Here is a 22,906-nt window from a genome sequence, read left to right on the forward strand (position 1 = left end):
TGTCCAAAAGCTTTTAACAAAGTAAACGTCCATCAACAGAAAAGGGACAAATTGTATCTCTGTATACTACAGTGCAATAAAGGAGAATGAATTACTAATCCGTGTGACAACATGAATAAATCTCAACACAAAAGAAGCCAGACACAAAATTCACATCCTCATAATTCTAGGAAATTTAAGAATGGACAAAATCTGTGGGATAGAAACGAGAAGAGTTTTTGCCGAAGGGCGCGTTGAGATTGACGAGACAGGGGCACAGGAGGACCTCCTGAAGAGATGGGAATGCTTTAGCTTGATAAGGGTGTTTGATTACACAAGTTGCACATTTGCCAGAATTCCCTGAAACCCCCCCCCCTTTTTTTTAAAGGCAGAGTGGACAGTGAGAGAGAGAGACAGAGAGAAAGGTCTTCCTTTGCCTTTGGTTCACCCTCCAATGGCCGCCGCGGCCGGTGTATCGCGCTGATCCGGAGCCAGGTGCTTCTCCTGGTCTCCCGTGGGGTGCAGGGCCCAAGTACTTGGGCCATCCTCCACTGCGCTCCCTGGCCACAGCAGAGAGCTGGCCTGGAAGAGGGGCAACCGGGACAGAATCTGGCGCCCCGACCGGGACTAGAACTCGCTGTGCCGGCGCCGCAAGGCGGAGGATTAGCCTGGTGAGCCGTGGCGCTGGCCTGAACCCTTAAGATCCACGCATTTCACTGTTTTATGCATTTCTACTTGGTTTTTTAAATGATTTTATGTAAAACAGTAAGTTGGCCTCAGTGTCCTTCCTTGTTGCCCACAGATCAAAGCACAGCTGCAGAGCATGGCATGGAGGCGCCCAGGACCTGTGGCAGACGGGCCAGGCTCGTGGCCCGATCCACTGCCCTGCCTGGGTTCCTGGCATGCAGACCTCTCTCTTCTTCATGCTCACACTTGTCAGGATCTCAAGCCCGATGCCAGCCCCTGACCAGCAGGGGCAGCGCAAGCACTCCCCAACAAGGCGAATGGGAAGGGTAAGGTCAACAGGTGATGAACACATCACAAGCACCCGTGAGTTCTGTCGAAGCAGGAACTGCTTTATTGAAGAAGTGTGCAGGCTTATAAAGCTTACAAAGGACATGAGCAGTAGGGGAGCCAATCAGAGAAAAGGTCACACAGGCATGGGTGGACCACGCACAGGGGCACCTTAAGTAAAGTATAGGGATCACGCACTGTCCATGTGTCCGGAACTAAAGCGGACCTATCCCTGCTGGTGGTCTGATCTTACGTAGCTTAACCACAGCAGCCGCAGACACGCCCCTCAAACATCCGCCAGGCGCCATATTGTAATGGAGGTTTTAGGCAATGCCCAGCACACACTGGCTTCTCTGCGGGCATGTTTCTGACCCACCGAGGTAGGCCGGTGTTGTTTTGCTTTGTTTTGTTGTCCTGATCCATATCTGATGGCCTTATTTCCTCTTTTTCTTTTTTTAACTTTTTTTTAAACTTTTTTTTTTTTTTTGACAGGCAGAGTGGACAGTGAGAGAGAGAGACAGAGAGAGGAGCCAGGTGCTTTTCCTGGTCTCCCATGGGGTGCAGGGCCCAAGCACCTGGGCCATCCTCCACTGCACTCCCAGGCCACAGCAGAGAGCTGGCCTGGAAGAGGGGCAACCGGGACAGAATCTGGCGCCCCGACCGGGACTAGAACCTGGTGTGCTGGCGCCTCAAGGCGGAGGATTAGCCTGGTGAGCCGCGGCGCCGGCCATCCTCTTTCTTGAAATGTGCTCTTCCTCTGGTTGCATGTTTTAGCTTCCTCCTGTTTTTTCTTTTCCCTACTCCTCCAGCTGCAGCTTCTCCATCTCTTGAAAATCCCTTTTTCCCTTTATCACCTCTTCACACTGATGTCGCCAGAGTTAAATCTTCTGATCTGCATTCCCCTTCCCCTATATGTTTTCCCTGAATAGCTTCCTTACAACTATAGATTTGTCTACCATTTACACAAAAATCCTCTATATGTCTATCCTGGGTCCCTTTCTTGAGACCTAGACTCAGAAGATAGCTCCAACCCTATCTGTGTACTGTCTTCCAGATGTCTCCAGTCGATGGTAATCTATTAGAATATCATTCAAGGCATTGTTCTTGGTCTCTACGTCCCCCATGATCATGGCATCATCATGTCTCCCCATCACCGAGCCTCTCCACAGAAATTCTCTGTGCAAGACAAGGGCCATCATTCCGAGTCGCCCAAGCCCAAAACTTAGAATCCAACAGACTTCCTGCTCTTTTCCTTGGCTCTCAGCTACAGTCACTCCTCAAATGTATCCATGCAGCTTTCTAAATCACTCTTAGTGGCCATACTTTAGTTTTAGCACACCCTCAATTTTTACTAAGATAATAATCTCCTATGTGACTCATGTCCAACTCCAATACCTATGTGATCTTCCTAAAATTAAACCATCAGGTACACATAGCCTTCAGAACAGTGTTTCCGTTTCTTAGCATGAATGTCCATGATCTCTCTGCCTACTTCTCCAGCCTTACCCTCCCGCAAGCCCCAGGTGCACCTTAATTGTAAAGTCCTAAAACATGTCCCATGCTCTTTTTTTGTCTTTTCAAAAGCCCTTCCCTCCTCTGAAAAACTCTCACTCCTTCTCTACCTGATTAGTTCTTTCCCTTTGAAGACCCAGTTCAAATGCCATCTTTCTAGAAACTCTTAACATCTCCCACCACCAACAGCCCATGTAAGTTAGGTGACCCTCTTCCAAAATCTCCAGACACCCTGGCATTTCAGTCACACAGCATTGTCACACCAAGTGGTCATTGAGGGTTATTTCTCTTTTTCTTGCCTGCCTCTCACTCCTCCATGAGCAAGTTTTTTATAGATTTATTTATTTGAAAGGCAGAGTTAGAGAAAGGCAGAGGCAGAAAAAGAGAGAGAGATCTTCTACTCATTGGTTCACTCCCCAAATGGCCTCTGAACCAATCTGAAGCCAGGAGCCTGGAGCTTCTTCTGGATCTCCCACATGGGTGCAGGAGCCCAAGCATTTAGGCATCTTCCACTGCTTTCCCATGCACATTAGCAGGAAGCTGAATCAGAAATGAAGCAGGGGCTGGCCCTGTGGCATAGCAGGTAAAGCCACTGCCTGCAGTGCCAGATCCCATATGGGCACCCGTTCGAGTCCTGGCTGCTCAACTTCTGATCCAGCTCTCTGCTATGGCCTGGGAAAGCAGTAGAAGATGGCCCAAGTCCTTGGGCCCCTGCATCCACATGAGAGACCCAGAAGAAGCTCCTGGCTCCTGGCTTCGGATCAGCACAGCTCCAGCCATTGCAGCCATCTGGGGTGTGAGCCAGCAAGTAGAAAACTCTCTCTCTCTCTCTCTCTCTCTCTCTCTTTCTGTGTGTGTGTGTGTGTGTGTGTGTAACTCTGCCTTTCCAATAAATAAATAAATCTGAAGGAGGAGGAGGGGAAGAAGAAGAGGAGGAGGAGGAGGGGGAGGAAGGACTCAAACTGGTGCCCATATGGGATGCTAGCACTGCAGGCTTTACACGATATGCCACAGCACCGGCCCCTCCATGAGCAATTTAAGGGTAGGGCAGGGATTGAGCCTAAATCTATCATCACCCAAATGCCAGTAGCATCACACTCAGGAAATGTTTACTGAGTGAATCGTCCTCTCCTACTCCTCTGTAAAGACCCAAATTTCAAGAAATCTCTAAGAAGCCATTCCCAATGCCCCAGTCATAACTTGCTTCCACTTCTCTCCTCCCTGAGATTCTGATCATAGTAATAATAATGGCTATTAGTTGCTTATCACACATTACAAACCAGACATAGTAATATCTTCAGATATATTATTGCATTTCATTTCCAAAACAACCCATGAATGAAGTGCTCTTGCTTTTCTCATTTTGTAGATGAGGAAACTAAAGGTGGGAGAGAGTAGATGACTTCCCCAAGTTACCTTGACTCAAGACACTCTGCTGCATTACCTCCAAGAGAAAAACACACAACTCCCTTGTTCAGCTGACTTCCCAGAGCGTCTCTGTACCCCCTCCCCCCCGCCCCGTGTCTACTACACAATATGTACTTTCATGAATTACTGTCACACAATGAATGACTATGTATGGGTCTGTGATATCTTATGAGCTCTTTAAGAATTGAGGTTGTTGGGGCCAGTGCCGTGGCTCACTTGGGCGCCATATGGGCGCCGGTTCTAGTCCCGGTTGCTCTTCTTCCAATCCAGCTCTCTGCTGTGACCTGGGGAAAGCAGGGGAGGATGGCTCAAGTGCTTGGGCCCCTGAACCCACATGAAGACCAGGAGGAAGCACCTGGCTCCTGGCTTCAGATCGGTGAGGTACGCCGGCCGCAGCGCACCGGCTGTAGCGGCCATTTGGGGGGTGAACCAATGGAAGGAAGACCTTTCTCTCTGTCTCTCTCTCATTGTCTAACTCTATCTGGCAAAAAAAAAAAAAAAAAAAAAAAAAAAAAAAAAAAAAATTGAAGCTGTGATTGAATTCATTTTGTATCCCAAAACACCACAGTACCAGCAACAAGGTAGTTATTCAATAATTACTTGAAACGGGATGCATAAATACAGTCTTTAATAGAGATAGTATTCCAGGTCGGTCAGCTGGAAAATTTCCAGCGACATCATTACCTTCCAGACATGAGCATTTCCAGCTGAAATCCTTGTTTCGTGGTTTGACATGAAACAATACGCCACTGTGATAGACAGAGGAGACCCAGTATGACAGCAGCCAGCAACTGCTCCTCATCCTCACGGAGATGAACAGTTGTGTTACAAATAATATATGAATGGGGCTGAGAATAGTTTGTTTCCCCTACTCCCTGCAATGTTCCTGCTTCGTCCATAAATTAGGTCTGTGACTGGCTGGTCTTTTAATATCAAAAACAGATGACAGTACAGACAAGTGTCTGAGTTTTCCCCCTTCCTGCTAAGCCACTTGCCTCCAGCTCAGATATCCCTTTACACTCAAGATCTGAGAAGCTCTACACCTGCTTTTGTCGCTGCGCATGTGAATGTCCAGTGGAGGCCCCTCCAGAGCCATCTCCCTGCGTCGTGAGCACCTTCCTCCACCTCTGGCTTCCACAGCTCCGCTGCCATTGTGCTTGGGCCCTGACAACACTGGATCCAGCTGATGCCGACTGCATCGGAGTTGGTTGTCTATGCCGTAATCATTCCAGGAGACGCTGGGATGGACATTGCTGTTTCCCTTCTAGTCTGAAACGGGGTTGCTCAGTTGCACCTCTGAGTTTCAACTCCTCTCACTTCTCCCTTCCCCAGCTTGAAATGGACCGATTTTCTCTTAGCAAGAGTGAGGGAGACAGGAGCAAGAGGGAATGGGAAAGAGAAAGTGTAAGTTAGGGAAAGTGATCCAGGTAAGCACTCTTTCCAGTGCCTCCTTCCTTGAAAGGCATTTGCATGAAATCAGAAATCACTGTCCGAGATTGTCAAGGTATCCTGGAGGTCTCTGAGTTGGTCTTTACTAATGCAGCCAGGGAAGCAATGGATAAAGGCAGCAGGCACTGAGAATGTTATAGGACTAAATAATGGTGGAAATACTGGCCTGAGAGAGGGACACAGGGCTCAAACCCACTGAAAAGCCTCTGAAATGCATGCATCCTGTATGTACTCGTGTTCCACAAAGCACATGCAGTTGCATAACCAGAAACTAGGATCTGCTTAGAAGCTGCATTTCTCCGACACAAGATGGCGCTATTGTCAACACAGTGTGTTTTTCCCATCCTTTCAACTTAATGCTCTTAGCTGCAAAGTGGAAAACAAGCATAGAAGGAGAGAAGATGATGATTGCATAGCAAGACTTACCTGTAAGGGTCGAAGAATGGAGGAGCCGCTTAGTGGGTTCTGTCTGAGATTGTTGTCTTGAGGTGTCTCCCCCCAAAAGCCCTCAGAGAACCTCTATGGAGGAAATTGCTGCAGCAGACTGCGACAGGTTTACTGTAAGGGCGACACGTAGGAAGCTCAGAGTCGCTGTGCAGATCTGTGGATACGCCATCAGTTATAAACCCAACGACCATCCTCCCTTCTCCCTTGCTCTCAAATCCTGATTTTGCTCCAGTGGCCGTGTGTTCACTCTGGGTCAATGAGTCGTGCTTAGCCAGCCAACAAGGCAGTCCTGTTCCCTGCTTGTCCAACCATCCTCACAGTTGGGGAAGAGCCACAGGATGGGTCCCAGTTCTAGACAATGCAACATAACAGAGCTGCTACAGATGTGTCTGGTAAGGCCTGTGCTTTCTGGGAAAAAGAAGAGAGAGAGAGAGAGAGAGAGACAGAGAGAGGTCATGACCACAGCCCCCCCCCCCCCTTCTGCCTCAACACTGTGCTCTCTGCACTTGCACAGCCGTCCTGACCCATGAGAGAACACACACACACAGCGACAGACTCTACAATGAAGGAGGCAGGAAGAAAATGCAGAGAACTTGGGTCTCTCTCTTGGAGCTGCTCTACCAACGCTAGCAAGCACCTGTTTCTGGGCTTGCTGTTACATGAGGAAAAGAAGTTCCTATTTGTGTAAGCTTCTGGTGTTGAGTTTCGTGTTCCTGCAGCCACGTCCTTTTACCTGACACCAAATCCCTGCCCAGTTGCTTACTGTTTAATATCAGGTCAGTTCGTTTTGAAGATCGTAATCGCCCCCATTATTTCTGCCTTGAAACCCATCGTGGCTATTGTTCAGCCCTGTTGTCTCTGGCTAGACATCCACAAGTGGAAGAAGCAGCAAACTGGATTCTCAGCATCTTTCTTCCCTGTTCTCTCTTTGTCAACTCCTACTGGAATGATAGACCACAGTGAAGTTTATCAGGGAGTGCCCTTAGTATCTGATGTGTCTATGTGATTAGTGCAGTCTCCCTAGGAAATGAGATGTATTCACTTTTGTTCTCAACTTGGAGAGTCACCAGGAGTGTTGTTATTATTGTTGTTTTTAAGATTTATTTATTTATTTGAAAGGTGGAATTACAGAGAGGCAGAGGCAGAGAGAACAGAGAGAGGTCTTCTGTCCATTGGTTCACTCCCCAGACAGCCGCAACAGCTGGAGCTGCGCTGATCCGAAGCCAGGAGCCAGCAGCTTCTTCCGGGTTTCCCACGTGGGTGCAGGGGCGCAAGGATCCAAGGACATGGGTCATCTTCCACTGCTTTCCCAGGCCATAGCAGACAGCTGATGGGAAGTAGAGCACCTGGGACTCGAACCGGTGCCCATATGGGATGCAGCTTTATCCGCTATGCCACAGCGCCGGCCCCCACCAGGAGTCTTTAATCACTGGGAGCCACATGTTCATATTGTATGTGTGGGCCTCACCCGAAACCAATTACACCAGAAAATCCTGGTGTGGGCCACAAGCACCTGCATGGTTTTAAAGTACCACAAGTGAGTTGAGAACTGCTGGTCTTACTAGTGCTTTCACTGTGAAGATATACCCTCATGGATATCGGGCAGAGAAAGAGAAAAAAAGGTAACTATTTGGGAACAAGCCATCTTTCCAACACCCGTGTGGGCGCACAATCTTCTGCTTAGGGCGGACTGCCTTGTTCTTTTGAAGGTGGAAAGAGAGAGATGCATGGACTACTTTGAGAGTCCCTGAAAAAAATAAGGGGAGGGCAGCGGTGGTCCTATCTCTCTTCGAGTCTCCAGCTTCTGTGTGTATCACTGAGACCCCAATCGACTGCCATGAAAGATTACAGTTACCAAATTTTCCATCAGTTTATCTTTAAAAAACAGTCTTGGGGCTGGCGTTGTGGCACAGCAGGTTAAGCCACTGCCTGCAACTCCAGCATCCTGTATGGACACTGGTTCAAGTCTCAGTAGCTCCACTTCTGATCCAGCTCCCTGCTAATGTGTCTGCGAAAGCACTGGAAGATGGCCTAAATCCTTGGGCCCCTACACCCACATGGGAGACCCAGATGGAGTTCCAGGCTCCTGGCTATGGCTTGGCCCAGCTCCAGCTGTTACAGCTATTTGGGAAGTAAAGCAGATGGAAGCCTCTCCCTCTCCCTCTCTCTCTCCCTCTCTCTCTTTCTCTCTCTGTGTTTTTCCCTCTTTCTCTAAGTCTGCCTTTCAAATGAATAAATAAATCTAAAAAAAAACCCAACAACCCAAGAGCATTTTAAAAGGAAAAAAAAAAACACAAAAAAACACTTAGTCCCACTACTCACTCCCCCCACCCTTTTTTTGCTCTACTGCAAAAAAGGAGGGGGGGCCTTGCATCAGAGGGCTTCACAGTTCCAATAAGTGCAAAATCACCCATGCATGTGTTTCTGTCCATGGGCCCAGTGTCTGCAGTCTTGAGTCACATGTGTAAGGACTTGGCAGGCAGAGAATACAGGATGAAACCTGCTTGTCCACGCCGGTGCTGAGGCAGAATCGGAATTCTCAGGCTCTCTGCTGCTGTCAGAATCTCTCACTCCACTGCTTCTAGCACAGGGAGGAGATGGCAATATATTCAGTCACGCGAGATTCCTATTAAATGATGAATTGTGATTCCATAGCAGACAGCACATCACTGTAGGGAGAATTTAAGCTGAGGGAGTTCTCACCAGTGTGAGCGCCGGAGGCGCCTTTAATGGCTGCATTCACAATAAAGAAGGAGGCGAAATCCATTACGACTGTCTTTATCTTGCTGGCCCACTGATAAGCAATTGAAGTCTTCAGAAAGCTCTTCCTAGCGGGTTTACCTGCTTCCTTAGCCAGAGATATGGATGCACTAGGCCAATCCAATTTCCCCAATAACAGCAGCTACCCAAGCAGCTTTGCCTGGAATCCTGGGAATTCCCTTTCTCTGCTTGGTAAGTGGATGTCCTTGGAGAGGGTCTGCCATACGGAATTACATTTTTGTACCTGGGCTCAGAGCCAGAGGACATCGCCTGCCTATTAAGTAGATGTTGCTGATTCCTCAACGAGAGTGTGCCAGGGCTTTTAAGGTGAGCTGTTGAAAGTGTGCAAGATTGCTTTCCATGGTTCGATTTTGTGCCCTGCTTAGCTTGGGAGAAGAGGGCTCCACTCTTGGCACCAGTGCCCTCCGTAAAACCATTTTCAGGTCTTGTGCTGGTTCTTTGGCTGTGTGGCACCTGCATTTTTCTCCACCTTAAATATGTTCTCTGCTGGGTTCTCTTTCTTTGTAAATGGGTGCATAGGTGTCAACAGGAGGATGTCTTTGGGTGAAATTAACATTGTGTTGTGTTTACTCTAAGTAAAGCAGATCGTCCTCCCTCATGAGGGTGGGCTTCATCCAATCAGTTGATAAAAAGACCTGGCTCCCCCAGCAGGAGGAATTTCTTTAGCTTCCAGCTGTTGGTACCATCAGCCGTCCTGGGCTCCAGGCTGCCCCAGCAGATTTTGACTTGCCAATCCCCGAAATCATAGGAGCCAAAATAATTCTCCTTTTTGGAAAATATATTTACTTATTTATTTATTTATTTGAAAGGTAGAGTTACAGAGATAGAGGAAAAGAGAGAGAGAGAGAGAGAGAGAGAGAGAGATCTTCCATTCGCTGGCTCACTCCCTAGATGGCCAAAAAGAGCTGGGGCTGGGCCAGGCTGAAGCCAGGAGCCAGGAGCTTCTTTGGGGCTCGCACCTGGGTGCAGGAGGGAGCAGGATGGGAATTGGAGCAGCCGGAATGTGAACCAGTGCCCATATGTGATGCCAGCATTGCAGGTGGCATCTTAACCTGCTTTGCCAGAGCCCTGGGCCTGCAGTTTCATTTTTTTAAGGTCAGCGTTGCTCTTATCAGCTAAGGACCACATCTGTGTTTCTGAGCATGTAGGAAATGGCGGCTGCGTAACTGTTCACTTTTCTCCATCAGGTAATCAATACACCAAGGTGGTTTCATTCCACACGCGTCCACTCCAGATTCCCTAAACATTGTACAGAAATCCGTGACAGGGCAAGCCTGCCTCCTTCTCTTTCTCCCCAGGCAGCACTCACCCAGGCCAAAGTGAGGCGGGGGGAGCTTCTGTCAAGTTCATCAGGGATGGGAGGGAGACAGGGAGCTGTCAACAAGAGACCACACTGGATACACACGAGTAGGAGGCGGACTTCGCAGAGGGCAAGGGGGGATTGCTGTGCAGTTCGTTATCCAGAGCCAGACCTTGAAAAAGCCCTCCTCCTGCTTCCTACCTCCATGCTCGGAATTGAAGGCTGATGCTGTTTCGGTCTCTCCCTGCGCATGCGCGCACACACACACACACACACGCACACACACACCCATACCTCCTCTCCCCTCCCCACGCTCCCGCAGCACACACCACCTTCCACGCGGCATCTAGCCGCAGATATTGAGGGCAGAAAAACACAGAGCGGTCATAGTGGCGGGAGGCCTGATGCAAGTGGAAGAAGCCGTTGGAGGCAGGTGCAGTGGAGTTGGAGGTGATCTGAGCAAAAAGGGTTAAAGGGCAAAGAAACTGGGAGAAGGACAAGGGAGTTGCTGCGACAAGTCCTGCCTCACTGCTCCCACCCAGTTCCTTTTGGTGAGGACGACAAAGCCCTGGCATTACCTGTAACAGAGGTAAAAGTGATAGCCCTTGACCCCTTGCGTTCCGTTTGACCATCTAGGCGTCGGGACTTCAGCACTCAATCTAGCATTCTTTGGGCAATTTCTTTTTCCATCTAGAGCTGATGGGAAGGGAAATACTGATGTCCGTGTGAATGAGCGGGGCGGGGGAGTTTAGCACTTGACCCCAGTCCTCTGCAAGCATTGATGCCCACCTGTTAGATTTGGCTAATTTTTGCTGAACTTCTTGCTGCCTACAGCTTTGCCCGTCTCTCTCCCTCCCTCCTTCCCTCCCTTCTTTCTCTCTCTTTCTCTCAACACGGGGGACCATCCAGTGTTGATCCTCAGAAAGAATGTCCCTGTGCAGCATCTTAGCCCCCGTCACACCACTGCAGATGCGGCTGGCAGAAACCGAGTGGAGATGGGGAAGGAGTGTGAAATCAGGCTTGCTCACCCTGGAGGTGTGAGTATTGAGATGCACCAGCCGCGTCCTTGAGGCGCTTACAGGCTGGTAGAAGGGGTGAGGCGGCTCCCCGAGGTCTCTTTGAATAACGGGGCAAGTCCCAGGTTTCGAGGGCCCCACCCTCGTGACCTCCCCACCTCCCCAAAGACTCTCTTGTTAACGCTGTCATCTTGGGAGGTTAGGAGTTCAGCATTAGAATTTGGGGGATGGGCGTTCATTCTGTAGCAGTTGTCCAAGTAATTTTATGGGCAGTTAATGATTTTATGACAACTATTCTGCAGAGAAGTAAAACACATGGTGTGAAGATGTGGGCAGAGGCCCAGTGCACGCTGGGCAGCAGGACGGGGCTCCTGGTAGATGGTGGAGCAACTGATAGCCAGCGAGGCACGAGGCACGAGGCATGAGGGGGAGGGGGCCTGGAAGAGCCAGCGTGGACGGCAAAGGAATGGAGTTGAGAGGTGAGGGAGGATAGGCAGGCCGGCAGTGAGTGTCAGACTTGGGTCCAGGTGATACGCCCCTGTCCGGTGTCTGGGGGGAGGAGATAATGTTGAGGGATTTGGGGTGCACCATGCACAGAGTAGCTGTTATGCTGAACAAACAGGACAGCCTTCAAAGAGGCAGCCTTCAAAGGCTAGTCCCCCACCCTTTGTTTCTTCTTCTTCTTCTTCTTCTTTTTTTTTTTTTTTTTTGGCCAGGCAGAGTTAGGCAATGAGAGAGAGAGTTACAGACAGTGAGAGAGAGACAGAGAGAAAGGTCTTCCTTCCGTTGGTTCACCCCCTACATGGCCATTACGGCCAGCACGCTGTACTGGTCCGAAGCCAGGAGCCAAGTGCTTCCTCCTGGTCTCCCATGCAGGTGCAGGGCCCAAGCACTTGGGCCATCCTCCACTGCCTTCCTGGGCTACAGCAGAGAGCTGGACTGGAAGAGGAGCAACCGGGACAGAATCCAGCGCCCCAACCAGGACTAGAACCCCGAGGTGCCAGCGCCGCAGGCGGAGGATTAGCCTAGTGAGCTGCGGCGCCAGCTGTTTCTTCTTCTAAACAATTGTAGTAACAAGCACATAATGTAGCACCTTTGCCAGTGCTGGGGCATTGAGGCAGTTTACAGTGTTGTGCAACCATCTTGCAAAACTGAAACTCCATTAAACACTAACTCCAATCTCTCACCTCCGCCCACCCCTGGCCACCACCATTCCACCCTTGTTTCCATGAATTTAAGGATGAATTTGATGATGTACCTTATATTAGTGAAGTCACACAGCATTTGTCCTTTGGTGTCGGGCTTATTTCACTTAACATTATGCTATAAAATGCATCAGAATTCCCCTTGTGTGGCTCCAGCATGCTTTGCTTATCCCTTAGACACCTGGATTGCTTCTACTCTGTGAACAATGCTACCGTGAACATTGGTGCCTTGGGTTATCCTGTGTGTATCCTCCAAAGCTGGGTTTTGATCCCCAGTTCAGGGGGCGATAACTGCACTAAACCCTACTTGAGTTCAGTAACACAGTAGTGGCACAGTCACTGCCACTCCAGTGAGACAGGAAAATGCCCTCGCTCCCTCCCTCTCTCTCCCTCTCTTTCTATCTCTCTCCCTATCTCTGCACCCTCTTTCTCTCTCTCTCTTCTCTCTCCCTTTTCTCTCTCTCTCTCTGCAGCTTTTACCCAAATGGGTGAATAGAGGTGACTGATATGGAGAGAGCTGGTTAGCAGGACTGGGTAAGGGTTTCAGGTTAATTCAGTAGAAGATGGAGAATAATGGAAAGGTTTTTGTCTGTTTCCTTGCTCAGTTAATTGCTTGTTTGGTTCTTTAGTTTGTTAAAAAAATTTTTTAATTAAATTAAAAATAGACAGAATGACCTGAACTGAATTGGGTTGCAGAAAAATGACACTGGAGTCCCTACACAGGATGAAGGGGGATGGGGTGGGGGCCTGGAGACAGAGGGCCAAGATTGGGGGAGGGGCATGGCACTAGCTTGGGTAAGAACAAAGACGAGGCCTTAAATGATGTGAAAGGAGAGGTAGGCACAACCAAAGCCCACCTGCCAGCGGCTGACCCGGATTTCAGGGTAGCCTGGTCTCGGAGCCTGCGCTGGGCCTCTGCCTCTGCTTCTGCGTGAGCAGCCTCTTTGGAGAGAAGGTACCGCCTCCTCTCAGGGATCTGTCCTTTAAGGACCAGGGCGTCTTCCCCAGCCCCCGCCTCCTTGTGACCAAAGGGAAAGCACCCTGGAGAGCCAGGGAGCCCAGGCCAGCTCTCAGGGCTGTGTGCAACGGTCTTTGAAGGACAGAGTCTAGCAGTAGGAGCCCCCGCTGGGCAACCCGGGGAGCCTCTGGGCCGCTCGGGCCCTTCAGCTATTTTTAGTGTGCCTTTTAGATTGGAACCAGCAGCATTCTGTGCAAACTCATTTCTCTCCGCTTCCCTCAGGCAGAAAATTTCAATCCTAAACCTTGATGCTAAATGACACAGTGTTTGAGAATTTAGCTTACTTTTTCCCCTCATTGTCACGAGGTTATTCAAACCCCCTAAGTATGCTAACAGCTCCCAATTTTACAGTCTCTGTTTGAGCAACAGCCAAACAGCAATTACTAGGGTCCTGAACTGTGTGGAGACCACGCTGTCTAGCTGGGGGCAGGGTGTGCAAAGCTGTACACTAATTAAGGGGTAGACCTCAGGCCCCCAGCCCCACCTGCATAATGTAGCACCCTCAGCTTGAACATCAGCACCCTCTGAGAGGCCCTGGGATCCAGGCTTCACCTTATAAGTTTATTTATTTCAAAAGAATTCTTTGAGAATATGAGGTATCTGGCTTTAAAAAAAATCTCCATCTTAGCATCTCACACTTGGTACTATTAGAAATTCTAACAGAAATCGAGCCACGTGCCAATAGAAACATTAATATTTCATTGACTTACTCTTCTTCACACTACCCACTGCAAGAAGACAACTCACAAATAGCTATAATTGGCTTCTCTCTGAAGTCCTGAAGAAATATCTGGAAGAATGGGACACAAAGCTGGCCACATGCTTCACTGGGAACTTACTGTCCCAATTTTGTTTTGAAAATTGTCAAACCTAAAAAGTTGACTGAATTGAACAACATCCAAGGACATCCTGTGGCCTCTACCTGAATTCACCAGCTGTTCATCTGTTCATCTTTTATCATTCTCTCTCTCTCTCTTCCCCAAGATGACATTTGTGTATGTACATGTATGCATGCTGGTTAGAAGTCATTTGTAGGCTCCATGAATGCTTCTGAGAGAAAACCATTGTCCTTCCTAACCCCAGTGCCATGATTACACTCAAGAAGTCTAACATTGAGATACTAAAAGACAATTTTTAAAAAATACAAAAAGTATGACTCTTCTATAGATACAAAATTAACACATTGAAGGTTGTATTCAACTCATTATTTTTTAAAGTGTTATTTATTTATTTATTTGAAAGACAGTCACAGACACACACACACACAGAGAGAGAGAGAGACAGACAGAGAGACAGAGCAGTAGCCAAAGAGCTTTCCATCCACTGGTTCACTTCCCCAGTGGCTACAATGGCCAGGTCAAAGCCAGAGCCAACAGCTTCTTCTGGGTCTCACACGTGAGTGCAGGGACCCAAGCACTTGGGGCATCTTCCACTGCTTTCCCAGGCACTCTAGCAGAGAGCTGGATCATAAGTAGAGCAGCCAGGACTAGAACTGGAGTCCATATGGGATGCCGGCATCACAGGTGGCAGTTTAACCCCTTCCACCACACACTAGCCCCTCAACTCATAACTCAGGAGGGAACCATAGGATGTTACAACCAGTTCAAAAGAGTAGCCGAGGAAGAGACATGTGTATCTATGAGGACACTGAATGGAGGAAGCAAAGTGAGGCGAAATCGCCAAGGATGAGTGCATCGCTGTGCAGCCGCTCAAAGGCAACGGGAAGTGTAGAGTTCCTACTGGAGTCTAATTCGAGAATCCTGAGTGTGCTCCAGCCCAGGGTCAGCCATCCTTTTCCATAAAGGGCCAGACAGTGAACGTGTTGGGCTTTGCTGGCCACCGGTTTGTTAGACCTACATAAGTCTGCTGCTGCATATGGCAGTCGCACACGGTGGGCGTGTGAAGGAATGAGAACACGTGACAGTTGGATCCGCCCACTTTCTGTATTTGCTAACTCTAAACAATGCGTCCTTTCCACGGAGTCAGAGTAGATAGGAAAATAAGGTGTTGGTTGCCTTGGGCTGAGTTGTGTCCCTCCAAAATCCCTACGTTGAAGTCCTGATCCCCAGCTTATCAGAATGTGACTGGAGGGGCCAGCGCTGTGGTGCAGTAGGTTAATCCTCTGCCTGCAGTGCCGGCATCCATCTGGGTGCCGGTTCTAGTCCTGGCTGCTCCACTTCCAATACAGCTCTCTGCTATGGCCCAGGAACACAATGGAAGATGGCCCAAGTCCTTGGGCCCCTGCACCTATGTGGGAGACCAGGAGCTTCAGACTGGCCCAGCTCCAGCTATTGTGGCTGTTTGGGGAGTGAACCAGCGGATCAAAGACCTGTCTCTCTCTCTCTCTCTCTCTCTCCCTGTTTCTCCCTCTCTCTGGCTGTAGCTCTGCCTCTCAAATAAATAAATCAAATCTTTATTTAAAAAAAAAAAAAAAGAATGTGACTAGAGTTGGAGATGGGGCTGTTAAAGAGGTGATATGGGCATCAAGAGGCCATTAGGACTGGCCCTGACACAGTGGGGCTGATGTCCTTGGGGGAAGAGGACATCAGGACACAGATGCACACAGAGGGGTAGTCCTGGCTGGACACAGGGAGCAGACGACAGCTACCAGCCGAGGAGAGAGAGGCCTGGGAAGGATCCAACCCTGCCGACATCATGGCCTGAGGCTTCCGGCCTCCAGAACCCTGACCTGAGCCCAACCTCCCACCCTGTGGCATTTTGTTGTGGTAGCCCTAGCAGACGGAGGCTCACATCTTCCAGTTCTGAACAGACAGCTACGTGATCAGCAGGCGCGTGAGTGGCACAGACCAAAGCTTTCTCTGAAGTTGTTGTATCTGCAAGATGTCCTTCTGAGGCAGAGGTGGGCCTGTAACCCCGAGTTTCCCAAGTTTTGAATGCCTTTTCTAAAAATCCTGATTAATAAAACGATTCTTGGAATACACGCTGGAAACACAAGTATGGGCCCAAAAAGTGGGGCGGACTTCTGAGGATGTGAAAACGCCTGTGGACCAAGCCTCGGGAAGTGCGGGATGCAGAAGCCTGGAGAAGAGTGGGTTCAGCAGGGGAGAGAGGGGGGCTCAGACCTGTGGGGTCACTAGGGAGGGGCCCAGGTGCTCCGTGCTGGGTACACCCATCGTCCCTGTGTGGACGACGACCTGCGGTATTGAGTATCCAGCTGTAGGATAAGGAACAGAGTACAGAACATGAGGCTTTCAGCAGCTTCCTTCGGGGCCTGGCGATCACTTCCCACAGAACTTAAAAGCCCACAATGGACTCCTGTGAATTCTGTCAATGGGGTAAAAGCCCGGATGATGCGCGCAGTGTCAGCTCCGAGCCACCAGATGGCGCGCGCAGTCCACCCTGCACCTGAGCCCGGCCTGCGTCTGTGCCAGCAGTGGCCCAAGGCCTTAGGAAATGTGTTACCGTGTCTCTTAAGGAGTGCCCTGCAAGGTGGTTTTTTAGAAAGCTCCTCTTCAGAGAAACATGTGAAACTCCACACTGCACAGCTGTGCACTTCCCGCTCTTTCCCTCCTGGGGACTCGCCAGCCGCATTTCCCGAGTCTGAAGAGTTTCAAAGCCGTGGAGTCTGTTCATTTGTTCTTAGGAACTGGAGACAGGGAGCACCGAGCTTCCGTGTTGAAGCCCACAGCGCCGAGGAAGCACAGTCGTGAAGGAAAAAACACCTCCTGCTAGCGCAGTGAGACATAAGATTTGTACGTAATCCCAAACCTCAGCCTTGAAGAGTTAATGATGTTATTCATGCCACTGGGGCATGAGAGACAGACTTGCGTGTTTGGGTGGTTACTGCTTGCCCAGAGCGGTGGAATGAGCCACAGGCTGAAGGCCAAGAGACTCAGGCCACCCATGCAGTGAAATAATCCCCCAGCAATGCAGTGCCCAGAGTGGAAATGAAAGTCAAGGGAATTGCTCCTGCAAGGCGTTCAGCAAATGTTCGGGGTAGCCACCCAGTCTGCAGCTGGCCCAGCTCTCGGCGCTGCACGTCTCAGCCCTGGGGTGGCACTGAGAGAGCAGGAAATGGTCGGAACCGAGCAATCGGATCACTCAGCTTGTGGAGTTTTGGGTCTTGAGCAGGGAACTCTGTTCTTAAGTCTGGTTCCAACAGCAGTGAATAGTTAATAAGCTGGTTTGGAATGGAGAGTGCATTGCACTGGCTGGAAGGAGCCTTCAACAGGGCTTCTGACAGTTGCTGTTTATTTCCTTCTCTTTTTTCCTTTTTTGGAAGTAGGACCTGGGAAGGGCAGACAGACGCGATATTCACATCCATCATGGCCTAAGTTTTTGATGCATCCGAGACCTACAGGAAGAGAACGTGGTGGACTGGAACAAGTACCCTGGCGGGCACGCACTCTGCATGCCGGGTGCTCTGTTCCACTCGCGTATGTCAGTCGCTCCTGGCGCTGATGTGGCCCTTGGCATTGGCCCAGGTTTTCACCTGAGAAACCCACGTTCAGAGAGGTTAAGCAGCTTGCCAACGTGGCACAGCTTGTATGCGTGAGAGCTAGGAGGTGGGATCCAGTAGGTCCCTGACTTCAACACCCGGGTTTGTTTTCCTTCACTCAAGCATTTCGTGGATTCCCAGTGAATTTCCCCGGCAGGAGGAGGGACCGACCCAGGAAAGCATTTAAAGGAATGTGAAAATAGAGCTCACATCGCGTCTGCAGCATTGTCCCCGAGGGAAAGCTAAACCACTGTGACTGTGCCCGGAGCCCAAAAAGTAGGAGCAAGACTTCGGAATTCAGACAGAGAGCCTAAAATACATGCAATAGATTTGATTTCCGTTTTCTCTAAAAATGGGACACACGTGTGTGTATTTTTAACAGGCTGCAAGAGGACCAAAGACGACCCTAAGGCATCAGCACAGTTGTCCTCGCCGCCCAGCTGGAAGGCGCACAGGCGGAGACAAGTGACCAGGAGAGCCAGGCGCGCGGTGGCGTGGGAGGGATCTCTGGCATTTCTGAGGACGCCCGTGTTGTGATTAAAATACGGTCAAAGGAATGCTGCTAGCTCAATGGCCATCCCGCAGCCCCAGCCAGTGTTCCCAGCGGGATGAGGCATGGTATACACATGCACACACACAAACACACGCGCGCTCGCACATGCATGTGCACCCACACCCACGCTTGCAAAAGGTAGCTGCGTGCAGTGAGGGTAGGTGACCAGCCTCGGGCCGCACAGCAAGTAGGTGGCAGAGCTAGAAATAGCACTGAGCACCGTGTGTCTCTGCCGGGCCTCGTGCTGCCTGAGCTGGCTGCCTCACACGTCTCTTGTCATGACTGGCGCTGTGTGAATTCGGTAAGGAAACCCAAAACCAGGCTTCAGTTTTCACTGCATACCGGAAACTTGGCCTCTGAGCGCTGCAGAGTTCACCGTGGTTTGTGAACCCTGTCAGGCAAACAGAGCCAGGTTTCTGCCATGCGTTGTCCCGATCAGGGCCAGGAGGGCACTGGTGGGCTGCAGAGGGAGCCGGGCGGGACTGCATGGTCTCAGCGGGTGCAGCATGTTCCGGGGCACACGCTGGCCTGGAGGGACACCGGGAAGCAGGGGGCCTCGGCAAATCCCGCTGCTCTCAGATCCAGCCTGTGGATAGCTTGGGGGGGGGGGGGGCGTAGGGGAGAGGCAGAGAGAAGGGAATGATTTAGGAGGTGTGCATATTCATTTGCAAATGAAGTTACGGAAGTTGCTTGTGAGATTTATATTGGTAATTAAGTGATAATGGCTGTGACAAGCTGCTTGGGTTGGAATTCCTGTGAAATACCAAAGGCACTGAGGCCCTGCTCCTTGTTCCGCGTTGTCAGAACTTAGGTTCCTACAGCACCTTACATCCTCCAGCCAGAACTCAAAGCATCCTTGTGAGGCAGGCCATGGACTATCTGCCCCTCTCCTGAAGACTGTTGATTTATATGCAGAGCATACATGAGATCACACATGCACACACACACGCAGCCCCAGGGTAGTGGAGCAAAGACAAGAAAGTGTCCTTCAAACGGCCCCGGCCAGGTAGAGGATGTTTGTTTAGTTTTAAATCATTAAGCGCCTCTAAGCAATCACCTTGAAATGATCCAGTTTAATGCACGGAATTAGAGGAATTATGAGGGAACTCGATGCAATGATTATCTTAAGATCTTGCAAGACTCTGTTTGAAATGCTTAGGAAAAAAGTCCTCACTCACTTCCCTGGAGAGCTGGCGAGGGTGGCCCCAGCATCCCCGAGGCTGGGAAAGAGGAAAAAAGGAGACGAGTCAGAGGTTGGACCACTCCAAGGTAGCAACCGGTCCGTGACGAATTAAAGGCTGCTTGTTGTCTAAATATATTCTTTAATGTTTGGAGAGAGAGAGACTCACGTATCTGCACATGTGCACTGCCATGTGTTACATCCCTTACAAAGAAATGATGCTGTGGTTTTCGTCTTTCCTCTTTTTCCTTAATGGTTGAAGCCTAAATAAATACTCAAGGCTGGGATGAAGACGGCTGTGAATGTGCAAGAGTCCAATACTATGAAGCACCAGGCTGCAGCTTGCTTGTGGAAGACAAGCTCAGCTTCCTTGGTCCCCTTCAGGGTTCAGAAACACTTTCGGTTCTCAAGTCTATGAGAGAAGGCGTGAGAAGGCGCACATCTGTGAGCTGAGACAGAGAGTACAGAGGACTGCTTTTTAATAGCGTGCTGTGGAACAAGCACTTGGTGCAGTGGTTAAGACGTTGCTTGGGACAGCTGCATCCCATATCAGAGTGCCTGGCTCCAGTTCTTGCTGCTCCACTTCTGATCCAGCTTCCTGCTAATGTGCATCCCGGCAGGCGGCAGTACTGGCTCAAGTACTTGAGTCCCAGCTACCCGTGTGGGAGACCCGGATTAAATCCCTGGCTCCTGCCTTTGGCCTGGCTCAGTCCTGGCTGTTGTAGGCATTTGAGGATAGAAGATCTTGTCCCAAATTTACATTATTTTCTATGACCTTCCTCCTAAGCCATAACCTGAGAGAGGTGAGGGAGCATGAGACCTCTGAGCTTCCCCTACACCGGCTCAGCCACCCAGCAAAATCACAGCATCTCTCAGCCTCAGCTCCCTCCTCAATGAGAGTTTACTCTCTGCAGCTGATGTGAGTGCAGCGGTGTCCCCGAGAAGACACGCCAAAGTCCTCACCCCAGTACCTGGGAACATCACTGATTTGGAAATAGGTTCTTTGCCTGTATAATTAGGTCACAGTGGCATGGGGGTGGGGTCTTAATCCAACCCCTTCAGTCCTGGGGTACACAGGCCCGGGATGCAAGGAGATCACACTACACTACGGTGGGAGAGGCAGAAGTGCTGCACCTGCTAGCCAGGGATTGCCCAGACTGCTGGCAGCACCAGAAGCTAGAAGAGGGAGCAGGGATCTCCTACCTGCAGGATGCAGAGGGAGCCTGACCCTGCCAGCAACACCCTGGGCTCACACTTCCAGCCTCCAGAACTGGGAGGCGTTGAGTTCCTATTGTTCCAAGCCACCCAGTCTGTGGTAGTTTGTTACTGGCACCCTTAGGAAATGAATACAGGGTGCCAGGGGGAAGAAGGTGAGGACAATGGGCTTTGAAATAAGATCTGGATTTGAGTCAAGGTTCAGTGACTTAGCAGTTGATGATTTGTGGCAAATTTCTCACTGAGCCTCATTCCTTTCCTGCAACCTAAGTGGCCCATGACAGAGGAATAATAAGCCTAATCTTGCAAGACTCTTGCAAGAATGAAATGAGATAAGGTATGTATATTAGTCAGGAATGTTTTTATGGAAAGGAACAGAAACTCAACGTGACTAAGTAAAAAGGGCCCTGTGGGGTGAGGGCCGGGAGATGTGCGGCCGAGTCCCCTGTGCGGAAAGGCAGCTGGCCCCAACCTGAGCTCCGGCTCCACTTCTCACCCCTGCTCGCTCGCTGGAGACTGACCCCTGGCTGCTTCCTCCTTGCCTCTTCTCTCCTCCTGGAGACCCACTGCCTCGACTTTTCAGCTCTTCCAAACCTTGCCTCTTAGAGCTTCAGCTGCCAGAAAGAAGCAAAGCTGAGCCTCTCTCTTGCTTTCCAAATCCAAACCTCCAATGGAAGGGACCGAATGGCCCAGTTTGGGTCAGGTGCCCCTACCCTCATCCCAAGCAGCTGTGCCTGGGAGCAGAGCTGTCAATCACGGGACACCCTCTGCAAAGCTGCTAGGAGAGCTGTGGCAGAAAGAAAGTAGCCTTGTTTCCCATTTCAATTCTACATATCCTAATGGGGACCTTTCATCCTCCTGCCTCTTCCATACTCCCAGGCCTCCCCCAGTGCTCTCCTTCCCCAGTCCATCCCAGGTTTCCAGTCCCTATTTAAATATCACCCCTTCCCAGCCTGCTTTCCTCCAATTCTCCTCCTTCTTCAACTCCTGTTCCCCCCACAGCTGTTCTCATGTCGTGCAGTTTTTAATTGTCTTCCATGGGCTCTTGGCTTGCATCTGAGGCAAGCCAAGGGCCAGAGATGAGCCTGCTTGCTCTGACAGAGGCCCTGCACGGGCAGTGCTGGCCCTGTGGCCGCCTCCTCAGCTCTCTGGAAGGTGCTGTCCACAGGCTCCGTCCCCAGCACCTGCAACTCACGAGAGGCTCTATGGGAAATGCCAACAAAGGTCCTTCGATCTGTAAACCAGGAGATTTAAATAGCTTGACCGCTACTCCGGGTCTGAGGGCTGTCTCCTCCAATACCGTCAGCGGTAACCAAGTCACCTAATTGCTCACCGTTTCAACTCCAGGGTCTTGCAATGTCTGTCTCCCCAAAGTCCCAAATCCCAGAAAGGGATTAGTCCTCTTTGGATCCGCTGGCAGGCAGTGTGGGTGCTCTGGGGGCCTGGCACTGACACTGGGGCAAACTCAGTGTGGGGGCTGCTCTCACCATGCAGCAGATACAAACCTCAGTGAAGAAGACGAAACAGACATGCCTGGGAAGAAAGGATCACACCCCAAATGACAGGGAAGAGACCAGGACAATGCAAAAAAATGAGGCAGGGGAGGAGAGGAGAGGGGAGGGGAGGGAAGGGGAAGGGAGAGGAGGAGGGAGGGAGATAAGAAAATGAAGCAGGGCTGGTCCTGTGGCGCAGTAGGTTAATCTTCCACCTGAAGCACTGGCATCCCATATGGGCACCAGTTCTAGTCCCAGCTGTTCCGATTCCAGTTCAGCGCTCTCCTATGGCCTGGGAAAGTAGTAGAAGATGGCTCAAGTGCTTGGGCCGCTGCACCCACAAGGGAGACCTGGAAGAATCTCCTGGCTTTGGATTGGCCCAGCTCCAGCCGTTGCGGCCATCTGGGGAGTGAACCAGTGGAGGGAAGACCTTTCTCTCTGTCTCTCCTTCTCACTGTCTATAACTCTACCTCTCAAAGAAATAAATCAAATCTTTAAAAAATCATAAAATACAGGATGTTCAGGTATGCTAAAATTAAAATAGTGTTTCTAGTTTCAAGTGTCAACAAAAGTCCTGATAATTCTCAGGATGTTCATTGAAGCTGAGCTTCTGTTCTCTCCCTCTCTTCTCCCCTCTTCCATTCCTTCCTTCTTCTTCTTCTTCTTCTTTTTTTTTTTTTTTTTAAGATTTATTTATTTGAAAGTCAGAGTTACACAGAGAGAGGAGAGGCAGAGAGACAGAAAAAGAGAAAGAGAGAGAGGTCTTCCATCCACTGGTTCACTCCCCAGTTGGCCGCAATTGGGCCCAATTGGCTGGAGCTGCACTGATCTGAAGCCAAGAGCCAGGAGCTTCTTCT

At 50.2% G+C, this 22,906-nt stretch overlaps 1 long non-coding RNA gene across 1 annotated transcript; it reads right to left on the reverse strand.

Annotated features, from left to right (window-relative positions):
• Positions 1-4,544: 4,544 nt before the first annotated feature.
• On the reverse strand, positions 4,545-6,474 carry LOC149122597 (uncharacterized). The gene is made up of 2 exons (XR_016219711.1): positions 5,809-6,474; positions 4,545-5,286 (listed from the first exon to the last, which is right to left on the reverse strand). It is a non-coding gene; the product is annotated as an uncharacterized LOC149122597 (long non-coding RNA).
• Positions 6,475-22,906: the final 16,432 nt, after the last annotated feature.

This window comes from Oryctolagus cuniculus, chromosome 13 (assembly GCF_051225735.1).
Source record: "Oryctolagus cuniculus isolate XC-2025 breed Fujian yellow rabbit chromosome 13, ASM5122573v1, whole genome shotgun sequence".
Lineage (NCBI taxonomy): Eukaryota > Metazoa > Chordata > Mammalia > Lagomorpha > Leporidae > Oryctolagus > Oryctolagus cuniculus.